Genomic DNA, 25,411 nt, shown 5'->3' on the forward strand with positions numbered 1-25,411 from the left:
TGAATTGGGAAAAGGAGAGAAAGAAGGGATAAAATGAAACAGAATATACAGTGAAAAGTTATTACAATTTTAATTGTTAAAAAAATAAAATAATAGTAAATATAAGTTACACATTTTATAATAGAAACATTTATAAGAATAAGTAAACATAAATAATTATTTTATTTAAATTACGTAAAGTACCTTATTATATATAAATAACAAATATATATTTAAAAAAGTTATGAATACATAAACGTGCTGTATATTAGCTAATATATATTTAATTTTATCATCGATTTCATCAGTTTTTTACATGACTCGCGATTAGCAAATGTAAGTTTTCATATTTTCTTTTTTGTTCTTCAGTACTCTATGTATTTACAATAGCTAATAATAAACGTTGACAGGCTAAATCTTTTCTGAGCCCGTCAAATAAAAACCACATACTGGGATGGATACAATTAAATAATGAATTTAGTACCTTATGAAAGCTTTCGTAACAATTTTTGGTTTTAGGGGATTTTTTGAAGGCTGCATCATAATGATTCCACACTTCGATTGGAAATTGTGGTCTTCTAGAACGTTTTTGGCTCCAAACTTAAATAACTACATTCAAACACCAATTTCTATAAATACATATTAAAAGTATGCAAAAATAGAGTAAAAAAAACAAAAGTTAACTTAGTTAAAGGAATAAAAATGTCATACAGGGGCAGTAGTATAAAATATTATAGAACATGCAAAATTTTACTATAGTTTTCATTCTTTTGTATACCGCCCCTGAAAATGTTTATGTGAGCATTTATCCAATAATTTTTTCAAATAATCAAATAATTTTTCTTTAAACAATTCAAGTATATGTACGATATTCAAGATTGATTAATGTAAGTATATTTCTACGTATTTTATTTATGAGTGGGCTTATTTCCATGTGAGCATATATCCATGTGAGCTTTTTTCCGTTAAGCATACTTCTAAGTGAGCATTTTTCCATGTGAGCTTTTTTCTTGTGGGCATATTTATATGTGGGCTTTTTTCCTGTGAGCATTTATACCTGTGAGCACTTTTCCCTGTGGGCTTTTTTCCTGTGGGTTTTTTTCCTATAACCGTGATAGCATGTATAATGTTTAATATACATAATAACGAAGCTGTACACGATGCAGTATTTATAGAATTCTCTCATGTTTTCATTTAGAAAGCATGACAGAACTGTACAAATTCGGCTTTGCGCATATCAAACATCATATATATTGCATATAAAACTGCTATTATTTTCATGAAACTTTACGTATCATTAGGTTTACTGCCATCTGGTGAGAAAGAAAAGTGCACTTATTTTAGTCACATTTTATATATATTTAGTTACACTGCTTTTAAATCTCATTGCATTTTTCATTTTTTAAATTTAAGTAACTTTATCAAATCAACTTTCATATTTATACATGCTACGTTGCTCCGAAATTTATATATTACCATTATAAATGTATTCATTGAATCTTTACACATTTTAAAATTTGTAATGTGTTTGTTCAGATGTTTATTCATATATTTGAGTTGATCGCGTCACTCATCAAAAAGCAGAAATAAATAATTCCTTAAAAACAATGAACAACAGATCTTAAAAACAATATTTCGCGAGTTTTCTTTTCTGTTGGCAGCCATATATGACAGCATTTAACGCTTCAGCCTTAAAGTATTTCTTACGCTGTAATTCTAATTTGAAATGACTCATTTTTAATCGTTAACTTAAATTCTCACTATATCTGTAAAAGCGGGATCCTACGAACTATTTTCAGATTTATTGCTCACTCAGTGAGACATTTTTATTTAAATTTTATAACTATGAAATTCGGATATATACATTAAATCATTATACATAAATATATACATTAAAATAAATTATAAGAAAATTTTTGATATATCCATACATAAAAATTAAAAATTAATTAATTCTAATTTGAAAGTTCTGTAACAGCTTCTGAGATGAAATATCTTGAACTATTTTGAAATATGAAATATTTCGAATCTTGGATTTACTTTATGTTCCTTTTAAATGATCACAATTGTCTATTAGATATTTGATTAAGTTTTGCACTAAGGCATGCAGGAAGAAGGAAGAAAATAGTTTAACCTGTCCCATAGTATTGTTATCTAGCCAGTTTTTGAACCCTAAGATAGCATTCACACAATGGCAGATGGTCACAAGTGATAAAAGGAGAATTTTGTTGCTAGGCAAAGGGACCATGCAACGTCAGACATAGGTGATATAAGAAGTTAGATATAAAATTCAAAATAATCGATTTTATGGCAAATCTGATACGAAAGAAAGGGAAAGTGATTAATAGCAGTGAAATGCGGGTCATAAATTTCGACTTCCTTTGAACGCTAACATTCAGCATCCTTGTTTAAGTACAGGATACGCGCTGTTATTAACGCAGACAATGGAGGACTTTTTGAAATAATTTGCTTAACATTTGGAACTATCTGACACAGAAATTGGAAAACTGTGAAGTTATGTTTTTGTGTTTTAAAATTTGAAACTATCTACTGTGGCAGTCAAAAAAGTGTTTACTGCAAATGGTAGTAGAAAATAAAATTAAACAATTAAAAAAGCAGGAACTGAAAATTTGCCATGAAGAACAATTGGTGGAACTTAAAAATCGCTGCAAATTTAAAAAAGGCCAAATATACATAAGGTTTCCCTTCTCTAATTGGCTGCAGTTAAGACCAGTTTCCTTAAAAGCTGTATTAGAGTGAAAGCTAATATGACTCTACAATAATGCTTACGCGATAGTGTGAATATTCCCTAAAGCTGATATAAGAAGGAAATATTATATTTTAGAAAGTATCATTAATTTTTAGTCTAAAATTTTAAGTTGAATAGAGATGATCCACAAACAGCAAAGTTACTTGTTGTATGCTTTAAAGTTATCCACAAGCCAATTCAAATCGACAACTTTTAACGGTAAGTTAGTACAACTTTTGTGTTTGTTGTTTTCAAACAAACGCTACGGAGATGACTACCAGTGTTACTTCCCATTTTAAGAGTGCCTTTAATTATAAATTTGTAAACAGATTTAAATAGATGTTATGTTATATAGATGCTAGAGTTGAGTTCTATATACAGGAATGTTGTAGAGGAAAAGAGGAATCAGAACCTAAACGTTCGCAATCATAATCCTTTGTATTCTCTGCCTTCATCTTCATCTTATCCTCACATGTTCCTATCTACTCAATGCCATGCATCTCTCCTATCTGAAAATACAAAATATTTACTTCGTTCTTCAGATAATTATCTGGGCTATTCAATTTTCGGCAACTGAAGTATCTGTTTACTGGGGATATCTACTGGTTTTCAATATACAATGTACTTTCAGTTATCTGGGCTAATGGCGTGGAAGCAGGTCACAATAATACTCGTAGAAAAATACGAATAATCCAAACTATTGATTTTCCTGCATATTGTACGAGTTTACGTCTTTAAAAAGCTTGGTAATTTTATTTTGTTTTTGAGAGTGTTTGTATATTTGTCCAATTTCTCTGCGTATTTTTCAAAGTGCTATTTTATCATTGTATTCGAATCCCATTTGATTGACGAAGTCCAACAGAGTTTAAACAGAAATCATTACTATCTCGGTACTAATGTAATTTTTAGTGTCTTCTTCTCTTTTTTTATCAGTATCATTCCTTGATTCTTCCGTTCTTGTGACATTTGAAACGAAATTGGCAACAGTCGAGCACTGAAAGTCCTGCTCAGTCGAATTGTCATTGAATTATTCCTTAATGTTTTCTCGAAGACGTTTTCGGAGAATTTTATATTTTTCATTATGTTGTAAGGATCTTAAGTTTTACTAACGTTTATTTTATTTTAAATCTTTACTATCACTTCTTATTTTCTACTTCCGGCCAGAATTAAAAGCGTTAACTTATTTATGCAAAATTTGTCTGGCGAACGCCAAGTACTTAAGTTGTGGCTTTTTGCCAAGCGAGGGAGAGGAAGGAGTTAGTCGAAGCAGACCGCTTGCCTTAGAAGTTTTACTCGGTTGCTGTTTGCCTTCCAGGCCAGAGGTTTAATCCTCGTGATAATTTTAAACGTATTGTAGTGTTAACAGTTCTCTGTACTACATACGGCTTCCTGTTAATATAAGGCCAATCTTCCACGTTTATTATTCCAAAGTTAAGTTAGAGTTTAGTTGTATTTTTATATTCTTACGTTCAGACCACAAGTAGTTGGTCTCTGCATTCCGAAGTACGGAAATTATTGTAAAGAGTGAAAAATAAAGGGTTTTGTATACCCTTCCTGTGTATCTTGTCTACTTCCCACAGTTATTGAACATAGCTCTAGTAAGCTCCCTGTTCCGAGTCAGGTACCTCAATGTTCCCCAAGCAAGTAAGGAGAAACACTGAACCTGATAGTGGCGCCCAACGAAGAAGAATAACCATGGCCGAGTTTCAAGAAGAACCTGTGCTGCCTGCAGAAGCGGCTCAGAATCCAGAAATGCCAGCTGCCGCCCTGGAAGGATTTAGTTACATCGTCCAGACCATGCGCGCTTCGATGAAACCAGAAGCAACATTTAATGGAAACTCACCGGTAACCAATTTTCTGAAAAAATTGGATGACCACTTCATGCTCTACCCCGTGCACGAGTTTCAAAAAGTTACCTTAGCTACCAGCGCTTTGAGGGGCTAAGCGCTTAACTGGTTCAAATGTATAGGCAGAAGTCTCTTGGGTCAAGCAGGAAGTCCCACCTATACTTACGAGAATTTCAAGACTGCCCTAGTAAAAGCCTTCCCTGTCGTAAGGGATCGTGCGAAATTAGAAACGGAACTTTTCAGCATATATCAGCAAAGAATCGGAAATCTCTCAAGCTTTATTTTAAGAAAAATTCACGTCTTGAAACTCTTGTATGGAAACCGTCCGGATCCTGAGATAATTCAAGTGATTTTGCCGAGGTTACTTCCCCAAGTGCAAGACTTTATTGAATTAAGGAATCCGACTACACTGGAAAAGTTATTTGAGCTAGCAATCCAGTTTGAAAGTAGAAGAACGGCGGGCATTGAAAGAAGACGCCAATATCAACAACGAAACCAATTTGGTGCGCCAAGACCACAGCAAAGTCAAGCACACGGCTACGGAAGCAAAGCGAATCAGTGGGCAAAGAAACCCGAGCATTCAAAAACAGCCGGCGAACGTCTACAGTTCAATAGCAACCCAGGAAAAAAGTCTCAAGGCCAGTGGAAAAAGAAGGAAAGCATGGAAACAAAAAAGGATTTAAACTAAAACGGATTTCTGCTGACGGGAGGGTGCGGAAATCCGAAGGCCAAGAAAACCCCTCTTCCTTCAAGTTAAATACAGTAATGGCGAAAAATTTGACTCTTCCGAAGATTGAAGTGTTGGTGAATAATATCCCAGCCACCGCACTCCTGGATACAGGCGCGCAGTGTTCCTGTGTGGCAGAAGATTTTTTTAGGAAGTATTTTCGTAAATATCGCATATATAATTCGGATAATACGACAGTGTTAGCTGCGCAAGGAGAAAGATGTAAGTGCATAGGTAAATTACCGCTATACATCCGTATCAAGGACGAACAAATAAAGGTTATGTTTTTCATAGTAAAGAATCTGCAAGCACATATTATCTTAGGAATAGATTTTCTTTGAGAGGCACAAGCAACGCTGGATTTTAATGAAGCGTCCCTTAAGCTGACGATGAAACCAGTTCGAGAAGAAAAGGCTGAACCGATGTTAAACCTTGACCACCTGCCTAATGAAGAGCAACGAAGAATCCGACAAGTGGTAAGTGAATTTGCTTCGTTATTTAGTGATATTCCAGGATTTACTCAGGTTACTAACCATAGTATTGACACCGGAGATTCAATGTCAGTTCGCCACAAAGCATACCGGTATGATAAGAATAAGGAAAAAATTATAGAATGGCATATCACCGATATGCTACGTAAAAAGATCATAACGCCCATCTCAAGTAGTTATGCTAGCCCGGTGGTTTTATGTAAGAAAGATAATGACTATCCATTGACACATCCAAAAAGGTAGCGATTCGCCATTGACTACCGTAAATTAAATTCCATAACTAAATATCCGGTATATCCGTTACCTATTATTGAAGAAATTCTAAGGAACATAACATCGATCAGATATATGACGACTTTAGACTTAACGACTGGTTATTTTCAAATAGGGGTTAGGCCTGAGTACGTGCATAAGACTGCTTTTATAACCAAGTCTGGCACTTATGCATTTTTGCGTATGCCGTTTGGCCTTTCAGGGGCACCGGCAACATTTCAGCTATGTATGGACATTGTGTTAAGGCCTGTTCTTGGAAAGTCCACATTTATCTATTTAGACGATATCATTATTACTAGTGATAATCTCGACCAACATGTACAGGATTTAAGACAGGTGTTTTCTTTATTAAATGAGGCCGGTCTAAAAGTTAATGTCGAAAAGTGTAAATTTGCAGCCCCTGAATTAAAATATTTAGGTTACAAAATATCTCAGAAAGGAATCGAGACAGACGAATCAAAAATAATCGCTGTACAAAAGTATCCGACTCCAAACATCGCGAAGAAGCTCTCTTCTTTCTAGGACTTTGTTCATATTATAGGTCCTTTATAAAACATTTTGCAGCCATTGTTAAAATTAAAAAGGAAAAAGGCAAGATTCTCGTGGACGGCCGAAGCCAATAGTGCTTTCGAAAAATTAAAACAAGCATTAACGCAAGCTCCTGTGTTGAAATTTCCTGAAAAGGATGAGAATTTAGAAATTTCAGCGGATGCTTCGGAGTATGCGGTAGGAGCGGTACTTTCACAAAATCAGCAGCCCGTGGCATTTTTTAGCCGAACTTTAAATCAAACACAAAGAAACTACTCCGCGACCGAGAGAGAAGCACTTGCAGTTCTGTTAGCAGTGCAAAAGTTCCGAGTCTATTTTGGAAAGGCGCCAATAACAGTGTACTCTGATCATGCGGCGGTAACTAGATTGTACTCAGGGAAAAACTTATCCCCAAGGTTAATAAGATGGGCACTCAAGCTACAAGAATATAATCTGGTAATCAAGCATACCCCCGGAAAAGAAAATATCGTAGCAGATGCCCTATCCAGAATTAAAATAGATGAAGAAGGTAATACTGTAAAGGTGGCAATGCTCACAGCATGTACAATAAATTCCCGAGAAACTGTAATAACCGAACTGGGTAAGGATCCTGAGTTTGGAAGCATTTATGAGTATTTAAAGGATCCTGAAAATTTTAGTCAGCAAGATATTGTGGCGATAAGAAATAGGGCGGCCCATTACGAACTAATAGATGGTCTATTATTTTATACAAAAACTACAAATTTCAACAACGAATTTCGACCTGTTATCCCAGCTAGTCTTAGATTAAATATCCTGCAGGAGTTGCATGACAGTCCTTTAGCTTCTCATGCTGGTATTCGAAAAACTATCCAACGCGTACGCGAGGCAGTCTATTTTCCTGAACTGCAAAAATTAACAAGGGCGTATGTCCAGTCCTGCCCAACATGTCAAGCAGTTAATTATATTAATTTCCGCCCGGCCGGGTTTCTAAATAGTATTAAATCCGAATTTCCAAATGAAATAATTTGCATCGATTTATTGGGCCCTTTCCCAAAAAGTCAGTTAAATAAAAGTCGCTATCTCCTTGTTATGGTTGAACATTTTAGTAAGTGGACCGAAATTGTTCCCTTAAAACGACCTCCGCGAAATTAGTTACTGATTCTATTTTAAATAAATATATTTTAAAATACGGGGCACCCCTAAAAGTTATATCGGATAATGGTCCTCAATTTGTAAGTAATGTATTTGAAGACATGTGCCAAAAACTGGGCATACGTCTTTTAAAAATGGTCCCGTATCGGCCGCAATCAAATATAGCGGAACGGGTCAATAGAAATATAGTGAAAATTATCCGTAGTTATGTTAAAAATTTTCATAAAAGCTGGGATAACTATGTCAATGAATTTGCTTTCGCCCTTAGGACCGCAAAACATGATACAACGGGCAAAACTCCTGCTGAGTTATTTTTAGGCGGAAAGATTATAACGCCGTTAGATAAATTATTTTATGTGCAACAAAGAGCTCCATAATTTAAAATGGGTGATATAGAAAAATTAATTAAAGAAGTAAAAAAGAATACTGAAGTAGCACAGAGAAAACAGAAGCTTATTATGATATGAAACGACGGGAGTAACTTATAAAGTAGGAGATGAAGTGTTAAAAATTAAGCATTCACTTTCTTCAGCACCAGAAGATAAAACTGCCAAATTTTTTCCACGATTTGAAGGACCATATGTCATAGAAAAAATAACTCACGCTGTAGTGGTGTTAAAAGCCAGGAATGGCGAATCATGCTCCGCAAACATTGATCAAATAAAACCCTACTATGATCGTAATAAAATGCAAATTTTCAAAGATCTTTTGCAGGATCCGGCACGGCAGACACGGCAGGCACAAGCTCCAGAGGTGGAACAACGTCAAGCACAAGGACAAGCCATTAGGAGGCAGGAGCAATTGAAAAGAAAGTTTCCCCGCTGGAAAATTGAAGGTAACAAGAAAAAGAAGCCGTTCCACCGTCCAGAAAAGAGAGCTCACGAACACCCCCAGAATGAAGAAGGGAGAAGTACGACGAATCCAAAGAAAGCCAGGAGAAATAACGGTAACTATAACCCGGCTCCCAAGCGGAAGATCAACTCATCGGACAGGACTCTCCGCAGCAAATGTCGCCGAACTGCGGAAGGGCCACCAGCGGCGGAGGAAAAGTTACAAGGAAAATTTGAACGGCCAGCAACGAGGTCCAAGCAGGAACGCGAAAGAAGTGTCCCGGTTCCGCCAAGACCAGCTGCCATCAAACGGCCAAGACCACAGGCAGAGGCGAAAAAGAAGGTATTCAAGGGTGACCGAACTGGAGGAAAAAGGAAGCTTCTAGAGGAAGGCTCTGAAGGGCGAGCCCGCACAAGAAGGAGGATAAATCACACTAGAATCTGCGCTACCTTCCAGGACTGGGCTCAGAAAAGAATGTCCGAATATCACAAAGATAAGTAAAATTTTATGTTACTTTGCAAACTTAAGTTAATCTTTCATTCGTACTGCAAGTGGCAGATTTCAAGAAGTTTTACCTCATGTGAGGTGTACCTTTATCGCCAAAAAGGCGAGAAATGAGTTGTTACCGATTTTGGTATTATGTTTTTCAAGTACTCGCGCGTAAAACTAAAGTTGATGTATAATAGGAATGTGTAAATACTTAAATATTGTAAAAGTTATTGTATAAATTTTATTTAAAACATTCTGGCAAGAAAGAAGTTTTAGTCTGAAAGACTTTTTGAAATGTAGTATTTCAATGTAGAAGCTTAGAAAAGAATAGAAGTTAAGAATATACTACTAATGTATGTCTTAAAATGCGTAAAATTAACGGCATGTTAATATGTTCTTATATACAATGTGAACTGTTATTTTAAATGTTAAGAAATACTGTGATATGGTAAAAGTGAAAGTAATGCCAAAAATTTTAAACTTATTCGTGTGACTGAAAAAAGACCAAATTATGGTGAATATGTGTTAAAGGTTGAATGAATGTAGTTAGGCTCTCTGACGCTACACTTCAGAGTTAGCCACTTTCAGAATAGTACCTCAGGGTTTAGAGTTGAAGATAGGGTGTGTTACGAGGTATTGTCATGTTGAATTTTAACACGTTAGTGTTTTGATTGTAGGAGGCAGTGTTGAACACGTATACATAAACACATTCGTGTTTGGTGTTCTTTTACAACACATGTCAGAGAGCACGGGGAGAGATAATTAAAATAGTCATGAATGAAATAAGAATGTTAAGAGAAATATAAATATGCATGTTACTTGCCATTTCATTGTGTAACATTTCATTAAACTAGTTTTCCTTCCAGATCTCTGGAAGGAACCAGATTTGAACAAAAGCTCCTGTTTAGATGCAGTACAGATGAAAAATTGGGTGTCCATGGAGCTGCTATTGTAAAAAAAATTTTTTTTTTTAAAATTTCTAGTTTCTAGTGAGAAATGTTTGTAAAAGATTGGCCTCGCGTTAGAGTCTAGAGCTAAAAGTTTTCAACAAGGTCGTTTTAGACCTCAGTTTCAAACTAATTAACTCTGGCGGGAAGTATGTAAGGATCTTAAGTTTTACTAACGTTTATTTTATTTTAAATCTTTACTATCACTTCTTATTTTCTACTTCCGGCCAGAATTAAAAGCGTTAACTTATTTATGCAAAATTTGTCTGGCGAACGCCAAGTACTTAAGTTGTGGCTTTTTGCCAAGCGAGAGAGAGGAAGGAGTTAGTCGAAGCAGACCGCTTGCCTTAGAAGTTTTACTCGGTTGCTGTTTGCCTTCCAGGCCAGAGGTTTAATCCTCGTGATAATTTTAAACGTATTGTAGTGTTAACAGTTCTCTGTACTACATACGGCTTCCTGTTAATATAAGGCCAATCTTCCACGTTTATTATTCCAAAGTTAAGTTAGAGTTTAGTTATATTTTTATATTCTTACGTTCAGACCACAAGTAGTTGGTCTCTGCATTCCGAAGTACGGAAATTATTGTAAAGAGTGAAAAATAAAGGGTTTTGTATACCCTTCCTGTGTATCTTGTCTACTTCCCACAGTTATTGAACATAGCTTTAGTAAGCTCCCTGTTCCGAGTCAGGTTCCTCAATGTTCCCCAAGCAAGTAAGGAGAAACACTGAACCTGATAATGTTTTGCATGAAATTTCAGTTATTGCCTTGATTTCTTCACAATCTGATTTCTAGATCTCTCTGATATATCTTTGATTTCTAGATTATGAAGACGCTTTTACTATGCTCAGGCGTGTGCGTGTTTACCATTTATACACTCTCGCGCATAGCATTGATTGCGTGTGCGTCGATTCTGCTACGCACGGATAATCCTCAAGCCAGATAATCCACATCCAGATAACCGGGACTACATTGTATATAAATGCCTAATAGGAGAACGTTTCCAATAGAAAGCCGTCTACGAACAAGTTTTTCTTTAGACTGATACCTCTCGATGTCATTGCCATAAAAATAAGTAATCTTAATATTATCTAAAGCCAATGTTATGTCAGCAATAGATTTAAAAATTTACAAGTTTATCAACAGCTCTTAAAGACGAATAGACATCGACAATGATATTTCAAGAGTCAGAAAACTCACCTCTAATAAGAGTAATTTTGAGCAAGGTCCTTGGTTCAAACAATATATTAAAAATAAAAGATGGAAATGGTGCGTGATTGTCAAAGTCTTTTGCATTAATGAACACTAATTCAAGCATGAATCTTACTGATTTCAGTTTCATCTGCTCTTTTATTTATCACATTTCAGCATTGTACATGGACAATATTTTTCCTAGGGACACGGAAAATCTTCTACCGAAAAGAAACACGCCCTCACCAAAAATATACTGTGAAAATATGGATACTAGAAAAAAAATGTCATATCTCATTACAGAAAAGCGGAGATAACATTTATTCATAATGTCATCAAGAACAAACACAAGTGAATAAAACGACCATATGATTAAAGAATTCTGCATATTGTTTGGTCAAAAGGATGATGATAAAAACTAGTGTAGCTACGCGGAAACTGTTTTATTTTTCATTCGCCGTTATTTCGATTTTTTTAGCTGTCGGGAAAATGGTGCTTGGAATATAGGGAGTCATCAAATCAATTTTTAAGGTTATATTACTTTTATACTCTGCTAATCATCTACGCTGTGCATTAAATTTGGCTACTGAGGCGACATACATATGATACGAAATAAAACTGCATTCAAATTTCCGAAAATTAAATGCACATATTTTACAGAATTTAAAAATCACATGACAAACTCCTGCATATTGTGCACATAACCGAAAATACTTTTTTCCCTCGTGACTTTTCTCTGTTTAATTTCGTGCAATTTTAATCATATCTAATAACATATATTGATTATTTTTCTAGTAAATAAAAACTAAACATTCCTGTGTATCTCTTGCTTGATCCATTCAATTTGGAAACTTCGGCAGTGCTGCGACTAATGCCTGAATAAATAATGTTATTGGTTTCGGTTTATGTGATTACGGTAAAGCCTCGAAGGCTGTCTCCCTAAGGATAGAGATGCTTTCGTGTAGGACTTTACAAGAGAAACTAGCTCCTATACACATTGGGAAAAACACAAAAGCGCCCATGCAGCCAGCCCTTTCGCGGGTTTCGAGACTCGGACCGAACTACCAATGTTCCGGCACTTTTGCCGCTCGGCCGCTGGTAGGCCTAATAATGGTGTTGAATCTACTACTAAATAATGAAGAAACTACGCTTTCCCTCATACCTACTTTCGTCGTATAGCTGGTAACAAGTCGGATTCGTAATAGGAATAACTATCGTTGGAATCCTGGCAAGGGCATAATTGAATTTTTACATTTCCAGCTTCAAAGGATTACGTTATTCAAAATTGGATGGCTCTAGGTGCCGTTGTTTTATCACAATGCGAGAAACATAGATAAATTTATGCAGATTCTTCGTTATTTAATTTCTTTAAATATAAGACAAGGCGATAATATTAGGTTTAAACAAACTGAAACGCGATTCACCATTTACAGTGAATTGTCGCAAATAGCCCTTTGGGCTAATAAAAACATATAACTAATTTTTGGAAGATGAAACTTTTATCTTAAGAACTGCTATCGCTGTCATTCAAAATTTGGCAACAGCTAATTCTTAAGACTGCTCATTCTTAAGGTTCTATAAGCAGCATACGTTAACAGCAAATTTTGTTAAAAATGTTGTTTGTAGTTTGTTAAAATTTCTGTTAAAACTAATTGCAAAGTACATTTTTGATTTTCCAATCAAGGATTGGACATTCTTAACTGCTTATGACAGCACTGCTAGTAACGGAAATATGATTCCATTTCTTTCGATTACTTTCATGAGAAATATTTGAGATATTAGTGATTACTTTTTCTACGCTACTGATATTTATAAACTGAAAATAAATATTTGGAGAGGAGCCATTGTTTTTACGGTAGATGTATTACTAATAATATCGTTACTAATTATATGTAATTGAATATTATTTAAGTAATACAAAATTCACTTTGCTGCAGTAATAAACAATATACTCTTGCGCTTTGAAAAATACATTACAGATGCAGCTGACATGGAAATTTCGATTTCTATTGACAATATATTATTATTCGTTTTTTCCGTAAGAGACATTAAGTGTCATGATATATTTAAATAGAGAAATAAAGAAAGGATAAGACCGAATGATTAAAGGCCATAAGAACTTTGTTGTTATAGCCTTGTTCTGCAGAACGATAAGTATCTGGTTCGATTCTCAGTCAAAACAAAAATTTTGCGAGTTGGATGTGTAATAGCAAATGTGAATATCATAATTTAGTATACATTATTTTATCGTACAAATCGAAGACCAAATAAACCTTTCAAGCAGTCTAAGCTTTTGAATTTCTAAAACCCAGAAAAAATATTTCTATACGCCTCCAATGGATATGACAGAATTTTCATTTTTATACAGAACTTTAACAACTCCGACTTCTTCATGGCTTTCCGAATTCCTATCTAGTGAACGAAATAAATATAGCGCCGAAAAATGAAACTGCAGCTATGGGAGAATTTTTTGGAATTTCGGAACATTTTCGGGACATATTTTCCCTCTTTATTTCCTTTTCCCTTCCTCAGATCTTAGATATATTTGGTGGAGCTCAAGTCATTGGAATCTCACAAAACTTAAGGAAACTAATATAAAAAAAATTCTGAGAAATGTTTATATGTAGGCATTCTTAAAGAAAAATGAATAGAAAGGATATTTTAAAAATGATTTTACGTGAAAGAGTCGTAAATATAGTCGGACATTATTTCCAAAACTAGAAGAAAAAAATCGATTAATTTTATTAATTTTAAGTTTTATTTGTATACATCTTTCTAATAAGCTTGCTTTTTATTTACTGCTAGGAATGGTTGCTGGCAGTTGATGCTGCCAATTAATTGGCTTCTTAAATTATACATGTTCCAAAAAAGAACATTTACGGAAATGATTTAAGCTAATTTTTCAAAATTTAATTTATCTTGATGACTTCTTAAGAAGAATTCTTTTAAAATAATGTAATATTTCAGTTAGCTAGAAGTTCAGTTAACGGAATCTTTTCTTATTTATTTGATGAACATTAAGCTTGATGTTAATTTTTTTAAACGATTTTAATTATTTCGTTGTTTTAAATATTATAGAAAGGTAATAAAGTACAGCATACGCAATTCAGATGTTATTAAATTATATGAAATGAATTAGGAATACCTGCCTAATAAAGTGCTGATGCTTATTTGGCCTTGATAATGCTTACCATACAATGAACATGGATTGAAGTACTCTACGGAAGTGTTTTAGAGCTAATTGCTTATTAAAAATCTTCTAGAATTTCCCGTAAATCAGCTATGGACATTACTGATGCGTGATATACTTACGCTCTTCATTCAGAGTATTCCTACGGTTTTCAATACCGTTTTTCCATGGTAATAATTTCAGGAGGGAGATTAGAAGGAAGTTCTTCTTGAACCAGGTGGTAACCTTGCGACAGACGTGTCCTGCTGTTAAACATTATTTACATGAGGATGGCAGGAAAACATAAAGGGATATAAGGGCCAGTCCAACAGATTAGAGTACTTAGATGCAATGAAGGTGCTTCTTGCAAAGTACCCAAACTTCCAAACGTTGCTAAGAGAAAAAACACTCCAGACTATCAAGACCACCATAAGATCAGCATGCCATGTTGGAACTGAACTGACTCGTACAGTTCCAACAAGGCATGCTGATCTTATGGGACTGGTCGTCTTGTTCTTGGTCTAACGTTAGTGTGACGCAATTGGCATCGAGGGACTTTATCGTCGATCGTCTAGTTATAATATTCTGTTGCCTATGCAGATACTGAGGGCATCGTCATTGGTTAAAACAATTGAGGGCATTGTCATGCAGTGAGAAATGGTGTTCTCCTTCTTTGGATTCTGGAGCCCAGACGGGTGAAAAAAGTGTTGCATAGTCTGTTGACTATTTGATTGAATTCTTCATTCAATTGGGTGGCCCTAAATCAAGATTTGTTGTCGCTACGTTGTCGCCTGCTCTTGAAGATAAAGATCAGTTTCTGTTTTTTTTTTCAGAATGTTGCGCATTTAGAATGAAAAAATCTTTATTTGTTATTACTTAATTTTGTATTTAATTTTGTGAAAAAAAGCATCTTTTGTGCTTCGTTTGAAACGGGATAAAAATAGTTTTTTTTTTGTATCGTATTTTGTTCATATTACTGCGAAAGAGTAAAACACTCATGAATTCATTACAGGATATATACAGTTGGCCAACAGAACATGGATGATATATTTATCTGAGTATATGGTCTCCGTTTCTTGGACATTTAAGCAGATGGAGAAGAACAGAAGGAAACTAAAAGCAGCCCTTGAAAGGATTGTCACTTCCGGAACACAGATTCTAAACTCTCACTAGCCCTCATGCATAGCTGATTCAAGCCTTTACGTAAAACATGAAATCGTTTGTTCTTCTTTCAGTTTTAATATGGTAATAATATTAATTAATCAAATAAGATAATTTAAAAGGAATAAAACTTATTTCTGTAAATCCTTAGAGTTTAAAAATGTAATTAACCTTTTAGACATATATCTAATTGATATAAACTAGAATGAATTTTTTATAATATATCCAACTCATATTTTTTATGAAAAGCATCATTCATTATTTTTATGAAATTATTTTTTATTTTTTATGCTATATTATAATTAATAAAAGATATTTCTAACATATATGTTACGTAATTGGTGAAGAATAATGTTTTTAAAAATGTTATGTTGGTTTACATTTAAAAATTTGTTTAATTGTATTATAATTTGTATTTCAACAAGGAATGGCACTACAATAAATACAATTAGAATAATTTATTTGCTACAATAAGTAATAAATAATTATACATAACTTTTATTTGTAAATAAAAGTTTTTGACCCATGTGGATTTTTTTATTTGTCTCTAAGCATGCTATAGAAATTTAAAATATTTAGATTAAAAATGCAAAACATGAGATACATTCCGATAACCTCAGAGATCGACTATATGACTACGTGACTTATATGTAGCTAATGTAAACAAATAAGGTCATTCCTTCTCTTCATCTCTTGCGGAATATATCACATTTGGGGATGGATCTGGCACGGAAATACATTTGTGAAAGTGTACGTGCGAACTAAACGATTGTTTTTCCATAAATGCGAATATGCTAAAAAATCATATATTGTGTTTTTCATGATTATATGGTAATAAAATAAAAAAAAACAGCAAAACTGTTAACGCTTAACGAGTTCAGTTTAAACAGTTAATCAGAAGCTTTCATATATAGTTATACATGTTTCTGACAGATTTGTTTGCTCAGAACTGTCCGAAATACGGAAGAGACTAGCTTCAGGTTCTGAGTAAACATTATTGAAAACATTATTCGTTATTTAAAAAAATATATTTTATTTACAGTTTTTAATTTCCACAGGGAATTTTGAGAGAATTTTAGCTTTCGAAACCGAGTTATATTTCCCAATTTTATGTGAGGAATTGCATGAAATCATTTTCCCAAGTTCATGTCTAAGATTTAATTAAATCAGAGTAAAGTAAACATAAGAACTCAAGGAATTGCTTAACATCTTACAAGGAACCGAATACATTAATTAGAAACTCGTTTCAAGTAGAGATGTTATTAAACGCTGTGTATAAGTAATATTAGGTACATCTATAGGGATTTATTTCTTAGAAGATTGTTGAATCTTTCGCATGCTTGTTGCCAATCAGTGTGCCTTAACATTTGAATTATATGTGTATTTATATATAATTGTAGACTTGCTTAACATTTTAGTATACTGGAATCAGAAGCACATCGTATCATTAGAAATTAATGTAACATTTGCTTTTTCAAAGGATGGTGGAGTTGATATCATCATCTTCAATGCTCATACTTTCAGACACAGTTTTCGTATGCAAGAATACTTTGAACTGAAATGACAAGTTAAATCATTAATTAGTTAGCTGAAAAAAATCTCTTTCTAATTTCACTTTAATCTACCTGCCTCTATTCAAGCTATGGAAGAGGATAAATCTCTTTTTTTTCTCTTTATTTTGAAAAGTGGGAGGCTATTACAAATTCTACTATGAAGAATTATAAGAATTTTCTACATTATTCAAAAATTATAGCCCTAAATTTGAGGATTTATTTTCCCCATGATATATATACCCCAAAAACCCTCCATAACAAGAATGCCTAAGGTTACAGATGGGTTTGCTTTTCTGCTCAGGAGTTAACATTTTAGAACACAAATCTCGTGACGCTCTCTCCCAGTATTTATCTTGGTTCCTATAAATCTCAAAGATGCGATCATCTTTAGTCGGTTACCACGAATAACTTAAAAAAGATGTAATGCTTTTGTTCGTTTAGTGCTGTTCGTGATAGAAGAACTACAAAGTTATAAATCATCAGGTGAAAATACTAAAGCTTTTATGAGAGATGACTGTTACAAAGTCTATCATTACCTAAATAAACACTGGATGTCACTGGCTGGATATCTGACTTTGATAGGTAACTACTAAAACCCACTAAGATTACAGTATATGATTCTTTCCATGGTAGTGTGTCAGGAAAGGATGTATACCTTGCACAAAAAAAAAAAAAAAAAAAAAAAAAAAAGTACATTTTTATATCTCCCATTCTACCGGGTCGATTGACGAAATTTAGCTTGCATTTTCTATGTTTCGAAAGCGCGATTTGGATATGTATTAGATTTATATATAGCATTTTTCAAACATAGGTATTTTGACACAAAACCGAACTTTTCTGAAACGAAATACCTATTTTTTCCATATTTCGAGGTTACTACTCAAATTGCGTCAAAGTGCTAAGTTTTGTAGAAATCAGCCGAGTTGCTTTTAAAAAATTAGCTTTCAAAACCGTAGCTTCTCAATGTTAATTGAATGTAGTATATATTTATTTATATCTCTTTTTTTTTTAATAAAAGTTACTGGATTTCTTCCTTCACAGTTCGAAATGTAGGCTCAATCCAAATAAAATTTGCAGTAATTTTCGGATTTGTTTTAAAAATTTATAGTTTTTAGTAATTTTTATAAAATTTGAATTATAATCTTAAAGTATTTGCCATCATCTCTAAATAGATGTATTTCTAGGCATACACACACACACACACACACAAAAAAAAAAAAAAAAAAAAAAAAAAAAAAAAAACCATCAAAATTACCGAAGATATACGTGAATTTATATATTGGGGCGTTTTGAAACTTGCCATATATGTTGTAAGAGATTATAATGTCAAATACGGTTTTCGCCCTTTGTTAAAAATTATTTGAAAGAATGAACGATGCATTTTTTATTCCGCTTGTGCACAGTAAAAGGGAAAGAAAAATTGGTTATCCTAAATTAAGAATTTCGCCAAGTGAATTATTATTCTTGGCGCAAACTGCAAAAAGAGCGCCAAGACAAATTTGAAAATTTCTCAGTAAGTCTCTCATCAAACTTTAGAAAATTATAATATTTAGGCATAATTGGACTCGTAGAATCCAAATATGGAAACAAAATTCGTATCGCGTTTCAGAAAACGCCCGATTTTGTATTAGAATACCTATGTTAGAACAAAGCTATATAGTTTATATAAATCTAATATATAACCTAAATCGCGCTTTTGAGATATAAAAAACGAAGGTTAAATTTCGTCAATCGGCCCAGCAGAACGGGAGATTTTTTTTCCGTGGAGATCTAACAATCGTATTTAAAAATCTGTGACAGTTGCAACAGCAATTTTAAATTTCGGAATTGATTTCTTGTCAAATATTATACACGGAGAATTACTTCCTCTATCTAGATATATTCTTGAGAGGTTGCTCTCAAATAAAATATTTGTAAATCTTTTATGATACTTGCTTGAGAAGTTGGCATTTATCATGCTTAAAAACGTTTTTTAACCCATATATTTACTTTATATCAAATATTCAAATTGTATTCATTCTGAAATGCCATTAATTTTAAATCCGGAGGATAAAAAAATCGAAAAGAATATATAATAATCCTGTAAATCGACAGTCTAGATTTTCGTAAGATTAATATGGTATGTTTACAGTCCCAACTTGAAGTATTTTATCACAAGCACGCTAAATCTGATATTTTTTTTATCTTTTCTTAAAAAATGTGTCGCTGGAACAGCTTCGAGAGCTAAGAAATGTACATCGACAAATTCATAAGAGTGAGATTAATAAAGAAATATGACTGTGAGCATATTTTATTTTCTTTAGCATGTTTGCTATTTAAGTCACGAAAGATAAAGCATCCAAACATAAAAGACGAACATGTACTTCATAATTGCCTTTTTCCAAATGGCATTCACAGAACATAATTCGAAGCAGAGATAATGTTTTTGTTCTCTCATTTTCATACCAAAACTAAATTGCTTAGTTCTTTAAAAATTGCAAAATTCCATTGTTTATGATCTACGAATTTCAGATTTTTTTTGGAATTTTAGTTATCGACGAAGAGGTGGGAATATTTCTCTGACTTAAAGATTTCGCTCTTAATGCATTTTCTCGCGACAGTCACGTTTCTGGGAGAGTGATTTATAATAGGACGAAGCGACGCGTGGCCATTTTTTTTGCTGCTTAAATCTCGTGTAATCTCGTTTCGTCTGAGAGCTTGCTATCTGCTTCTTGAAATGCCATTAGCGAATTTTATTTCGGTGCAAAAGATTTTTGTCGTTTCTATTTTGCTTTGTAAAAAAGCGCTTTTTGCCGTGTTTTGATTAGATTATGTGCATTTAGAAAGCATTTTCTCTCCCAAAAATATATTTTTGCGCCAATTCGAAATAGATTTTTATTCGATTGTCTGTCCGGGCAGATATTTAGATTTCGTTTAAAGTATTTAAATGCTTTTTTTTCTGAATTTTTTCCCCACGAGATTTTTTTTATTTGGAAACTTCCCTATCTGTTGGTAATTTCTTCATCTTAGAGTTTCACTGAGGCTTTCTGCTGAGAAAATCCTTTTCGAAAATTAAACAACTCGCAAATTGAATTATATTATTTGCTTTTTACTTTCTTAACGAGATAGTCTCTTTTGTCTTGTTTTCAGCAAGAAGTGATAAGATGAAATAGGATAAGGTGCTGAAAGAAAATAAAAAATGAAATTGGCTTTACAAAGATTATCTGGAAGTAGAAAACAACATAGCATCTAGGACGTAAGGTAAATTATAGTTAGCTAAACAAATTATTCCTTTTTTATCTTTGAGGGAATCCGAATAGTTTAGAGGTGCATTTCTGCAGCATCTTATGCATATCCAGAAGGCAATACGAAAATGCTTCAGTGCATGTTGTATTTAATATGTATTGAAGCTTTTTTACATGGTAATTTTTTACTGTATTATATTTCTCACCGAATTTTAGTTATGTTGTATTAATTTATATCTATACAGCATTTACTATTTATTTAGATGTATTCGAAATACTTCACTTGCTTTGAATGCATTTAAATTTATCTGTCTTGATTAACATAAATTTAACTGCCTGTTTTCTTATCTCGATGTTTAAATTCAGTTTGCTTGTTAATATTTTTATCCATATATCTAAGTTCAGCAGAGGAAGAACTCAATTCACGAACAGGCGTTGTTTGCGACAATATATTGATATCCGTATCAATATATCCGTATATTATATCTATGTAAAAATCATAAGGATACAAATGTAATTATAAAATCATTTAAGTATGAGTCGCTTTTTCCATATTATGGCACCCCATATTCTTACTATGCCACTTTTGTGCATTATTTCTATATGCATGTAATGATGTCATTGATCGCACACAACATCATCGATACTGCGTATATTACATGCAATATCATCGATATACGCAATAACATCGATTAATACACAATATCATCAGTTAGTACATTGCGTACTAATGAAACTATTAGTTAAAGAATTCTCAAAAAGAAGCAAGACATAATTCTGCATGTCTTAATGCAGAAAGGAGCCTCGCCAATTCTGTCTTTGAAATACAGTACTGCGTAGTTTCAAATTTAAAACTTCGAAGTTGAAACATGTTTAAATGAATTGCAAAGTCACTTACATAGCAAAAAGCTTAAATCACAACGCTACACTAAATGTCAACTGGTTCGAGTTTTTAACGGTAGCAGTATTTATACTTTTTCCCAAAGAAGAACAAAGAACTGGATCATTGTAGAAATCTGATCCAGCGTCTAAAAATGTATTTTATATAGATTTACAAACTATCACCAAGTTGATAAATATTTTTTAAATGTCGGCAAGCAACAATAATTTGTCGGCAAGGTCCAGTCATATTCAACAGTCATCATATCTCTGGCTGAGCTATTTTTGCAAGTTTAATATCTATTTACAATTACGATAAAATACATGATTACAAATGTTACAAAAAGCGAAGAATTTAATACACAAAAATATTTATTACCAACCAGAAAAAATATACGATACGCACACTAAATAATATTACAATAAACAATGCATAAAGTAATAAATAAATAAATTAATTAAAATAGCGCGAAGTAAAATATTAATATGCTGCAACAAAACAAAAAAACGGGAGCATAAATAACATGAGTTACAGCATCATATTGTGTCTATATGCTACAGTTTCGGTTTATTAAAGTGTATAAATATATATTTGCTCACATTTTGATTTTTCTACTTGTTTATCGTACTTATATGTTCATTTATCTTTATATGTTATTTATCTATATTTGAACTAAACGACAATGTGTATATATTGAAAACAGCATAATCTAGCTATGAACGATAGCTATTTCTATAATTTCTTTCTTTTCCCCATCGAGGGAAAAGCTGGCCCACTGGGTAAATTGTTTAGGCAGATGCTTTAGTATAACTGCTTATTACGATTTTAAGCAGAATTTCAATTTTAAGTTGAAATTTTTCGACGGGAGCTACTTAGTGTGAGCAGGATCATTCAACATTCTCAAGATTCCATTATTGTCGAAACACTTGCATATACAGTTTACAATATTGTTTTTGTTCATTTAAAAATTTTTCGAATTATTAAGAGTTTTAGATAACCTAAAACCTACAGCTAAACATTCTCGAGTTTTCTGAAAGAAGAGTTTCAAAGTTTCAAAATGGTAAACAGATTTCCATGGTTCTATTGATTAATTGATTAAGTCGAAGCACTCGAGGGCTTTCTTCGGATGTGAAACGATGCCTTCGTGAAGAATGTTCTAAGAGAAACTGCCTAGTACTTGTAGAGACATTAGGTTATTTCAAAGCAGGAGACGTGAAAAATGAGCAATGCCCTCTCTGGGAATCGAACCACGGACCTCTCGAATACACTCCGAGCGTGCTGACCCCTACACCACAAAGGCATGCTAAAAAGGTGGGAGAATACTTTACATACTTCCCCTTTTAAAGGGCGACTAAGGATTAGGGTACCCAATCACCAAATCTTGGTGGTGGAGAATCATCATCCACCACCTTTAGTTCGGGCGCCATTGTAGAGACATTAGGTATTTTTTGAAAGCAGGAGAGATGAAAAATGAGCAATGCCCTCTCCGGGACTCGAACCACCGACCTCTCGAATACGCGCTGAGCGTGCTGACCACTACACAACGAAGGCATGCTAAGAAGGTGGCAGAAATACCTTATACCTATTTGTTAAAAATTATATATTATAGAGCTTTGAAGTGGTAATACTTATGTTAATTCATTATTATTAATTATTATTATATTTTAGTATCTGTATATAAACCTTAGAAATATTATTAAAAATTACAATGACATTTTTTTAAGGCAGCTCTCTATAGTTTCAAGTGTCTTCAAGTCAGGAGAAATACCATGTATACTTACGGTAAAGAGGAAAATTACAAAATTAATTTTCCATAATAATAAAAATTAATTAGTGAGAGATGAACGATGATTTTACCTTGAAACTATGAAGTAACATTTGAAGTTTCAGCCAAGAGCGTTCACTTGAATGTAATTATCCTCTGGTAATTTTCCACTCATGGCACCCGAAGTCAGTTCGTTGGTAAAAAATGTCTACTATAACTACAGTAATGTGGCTGTAATTCTCAAATGCAAACTATCAGTACCAGCTAGTAGTGTAAGTCCACAAAATTCGACTGTTTTTAAAATCATACAAAAAACATATATCAGTTCGGATATTTTTCTGTGTGTGCAAACAAAGCGAAGAATTCTTTGAGCAACTGAAAATAAATCATGGAATTGTTTTAAAAGAAATCAAGTCTATGTTTTGTTCCCAAATCAAAACAAGGAATGTTTTCCGTTTAATTTATCGAAACTTCCCATCCATATGTTTCACTATTTCATCAAAAACTCGATGCCTTTCACTGCAGCACTTGCGACTTGTATTTTATTACATTGTAATTCTCCCTTGGCTTCTGTGTCCCATTTTTCATACTCTTATCCCTGGAAAATTCTTATTCCTCCTTCTACAACTAGAGTTTCATGAAATATTCCCAAAGTTATTAAAATCAACTTTTGTGTTAATTTATCGTATCACTCTAAGGCAATGCTAGGGACATTATGGCACACAGGTGAATTAAGTAATGGCGCAATTTTGAAATTGTAATGGCGCAATTTTGTTTCTGGCGAATTTGTGAATTATTATACCCTTTTTGCTATGAATAATGTATTTATTTCCGAATACTTTTGCAATCATTTTAACAGTTAATAAATAAATGCATAAACACCCTACAGCTAAAGACCGATCCCATATTTTACAAATTTATTTATTACTTGTCATGGTAACGAACCATTTCTTTAACTTTCATCTTTCAAAAGCAATATGAGTTTCACGAATAGGTAGAATATCATATGATCCAAAGGAAAAAATTGCTTTCACGCCAAATCTGTGCCGTAAATATGATTTACTCTCTCTCCTTTTATGCCCTTTCGGTTTCTCAGAGAAGAGAAATAGTTGATTTACAAGCGGTGTAAATCCACAGAAATGTGAGGATTCGGACTCTGCATGTTTTATAGCTCTATTTCAAATAACGTTGTTCTGAAAAGGTCTACAATATACAAGTCGTGGTTAGAATTCTAGGATATTTGTGATTTGATTCTACGGCGGAATGAAGTTTCTTTGGAAAAATCTCTGTGAAATTGTGCTATTCTTATTTTCTAAAATTTCATTTATGTGAAATAAGAAAAAATACTTACAGATCTTTTTTTATGCTTTCTTAAGAGTATAAACTTCACAAAAGAGGACTCTTTGTTATATTCTGGAGTATTCGGAAATGCATGTTTCAGAATTTCAACGCTTTAATTTTGGGAACAACGAACACAGACTCGAGTTTTAATTACTCACATAATGTGGCCATACTTTCAATGATTTATACTATATAATAATTTTGCTACTACTGCTGTATTTTTTTTATTCTAATGCGGAATTGTCCCATGAAATATACATCTAAAATTCTAATAACGGGTTGCTTCGTTCGTCGTAATAATGGGTTGCATCCTAAAATGGGGTTGCTTCGTTTGCGTCAAATGTTTTTTCAAATTTTTCTTTTCTTTTCATCTACTACAGTTTATGTGAATTTTGCTATTTCCTATATTTCACATCAGATAATGTGTCCATGGCCTTAGAAGAAATTCTGTTATGACATAATTATAATAAAGAACGGCTCAAAGGAAACAGACTCTGAATGTGAAATGTAAATACCAAAGCATGTCGTAGAATGTTTTATAATGCAATTAGCAATAATAAAGTGGTTTTATTTGTTTAATTATTTAATTTTAGCTTAGTAGACCCAGTAATTCTTTCTGGTAGTCAAATTAACTTTATCTGAAAACAAAGAGATTTTCCTCGAGTATTTATAAATAAAATGAAGTTAGTGCTAGTTACTAACTTGCACCCAAGGCACTTTACTGAACTTACAGCCCAAATCTGCCATTGTTTCAGAAATTTCCTTCCGATAACTTGGAAGGTTCTTCAGTTTAGAATCGTTAATAAACTAAGCGGCAGACGATTAGCATAAAACCATCAATTATCGCTGCACCATCACTATCTCTTCACTCACACTGCCAATTAGGCAGAAATTTCGCATAGCGAGGTGTTCTTTCATTCTAAACCTGGGGAATGTATGCGAGATGGTATGTTAATATTTTTTTTAAATAAATGTAAATTTAAGTTTTTAATAAAAATAGCAACTGTGTTACACAATTATCAAAGACGGGTTGGTTGTTTACTACATAATTTATTGTAAGTTTCTTATATTCTTTTAATTTTCTTAGACAACTTGAAAGTTCTGAAACTTTTCCTCATGCCTTCGTGATGTAACG

At 33.3% G+C, this 25,411-nt stretch overlaps 1 protein-coding gene and 1 long non-coding RNA gene across 3 annotated transcripts in view; one reads left to right on the plus strand and one right to left on the minus strand.

Moving 5' to 3' along the window:
* The window catches only part of LOC146993703 (uncharacterized), a 371,536-nt gene extending 355,788 nt beyond the window's left edge, over positions 1 to 15,748 (plus strand). For both annotated transcript variants that reach the window (XR_015038241.1, XR_015038242.1), the window contains exon 2: positions 15,365 to 15,748. This is a non-coding gene — a long non-coding RNA (uncharacterized LOC146993703). The remainder of the gene's footprint in view (positions 1 to 15,364) is intronic.
* The window catches only part of LOC118186875 (protein O-mannosyl-transferase Tmtc3-like), a 512,127-nt gene that overhangs the window by 221,450 nt on the left and 265,266 nt on the right, over positions 1 to 25,411 (minus strand). The window lies entirely within an intron of this gene.

The sequence above is a fragment of the Stegodyphus dumicola genome, chromosome 12 (genome assembly GCF_044657685.1).
Source record: "Stegodyphus dumicola isolate Sdum_Otavi_A_Nest chromosome 12, ASM4465768v1".
Lineage (NCBI taxonomy): Eukaryota > Metazoa > Arthropoda > Arachnida > Araneae > Eresidae > Stegodyphus > Stegodyphus dumicola.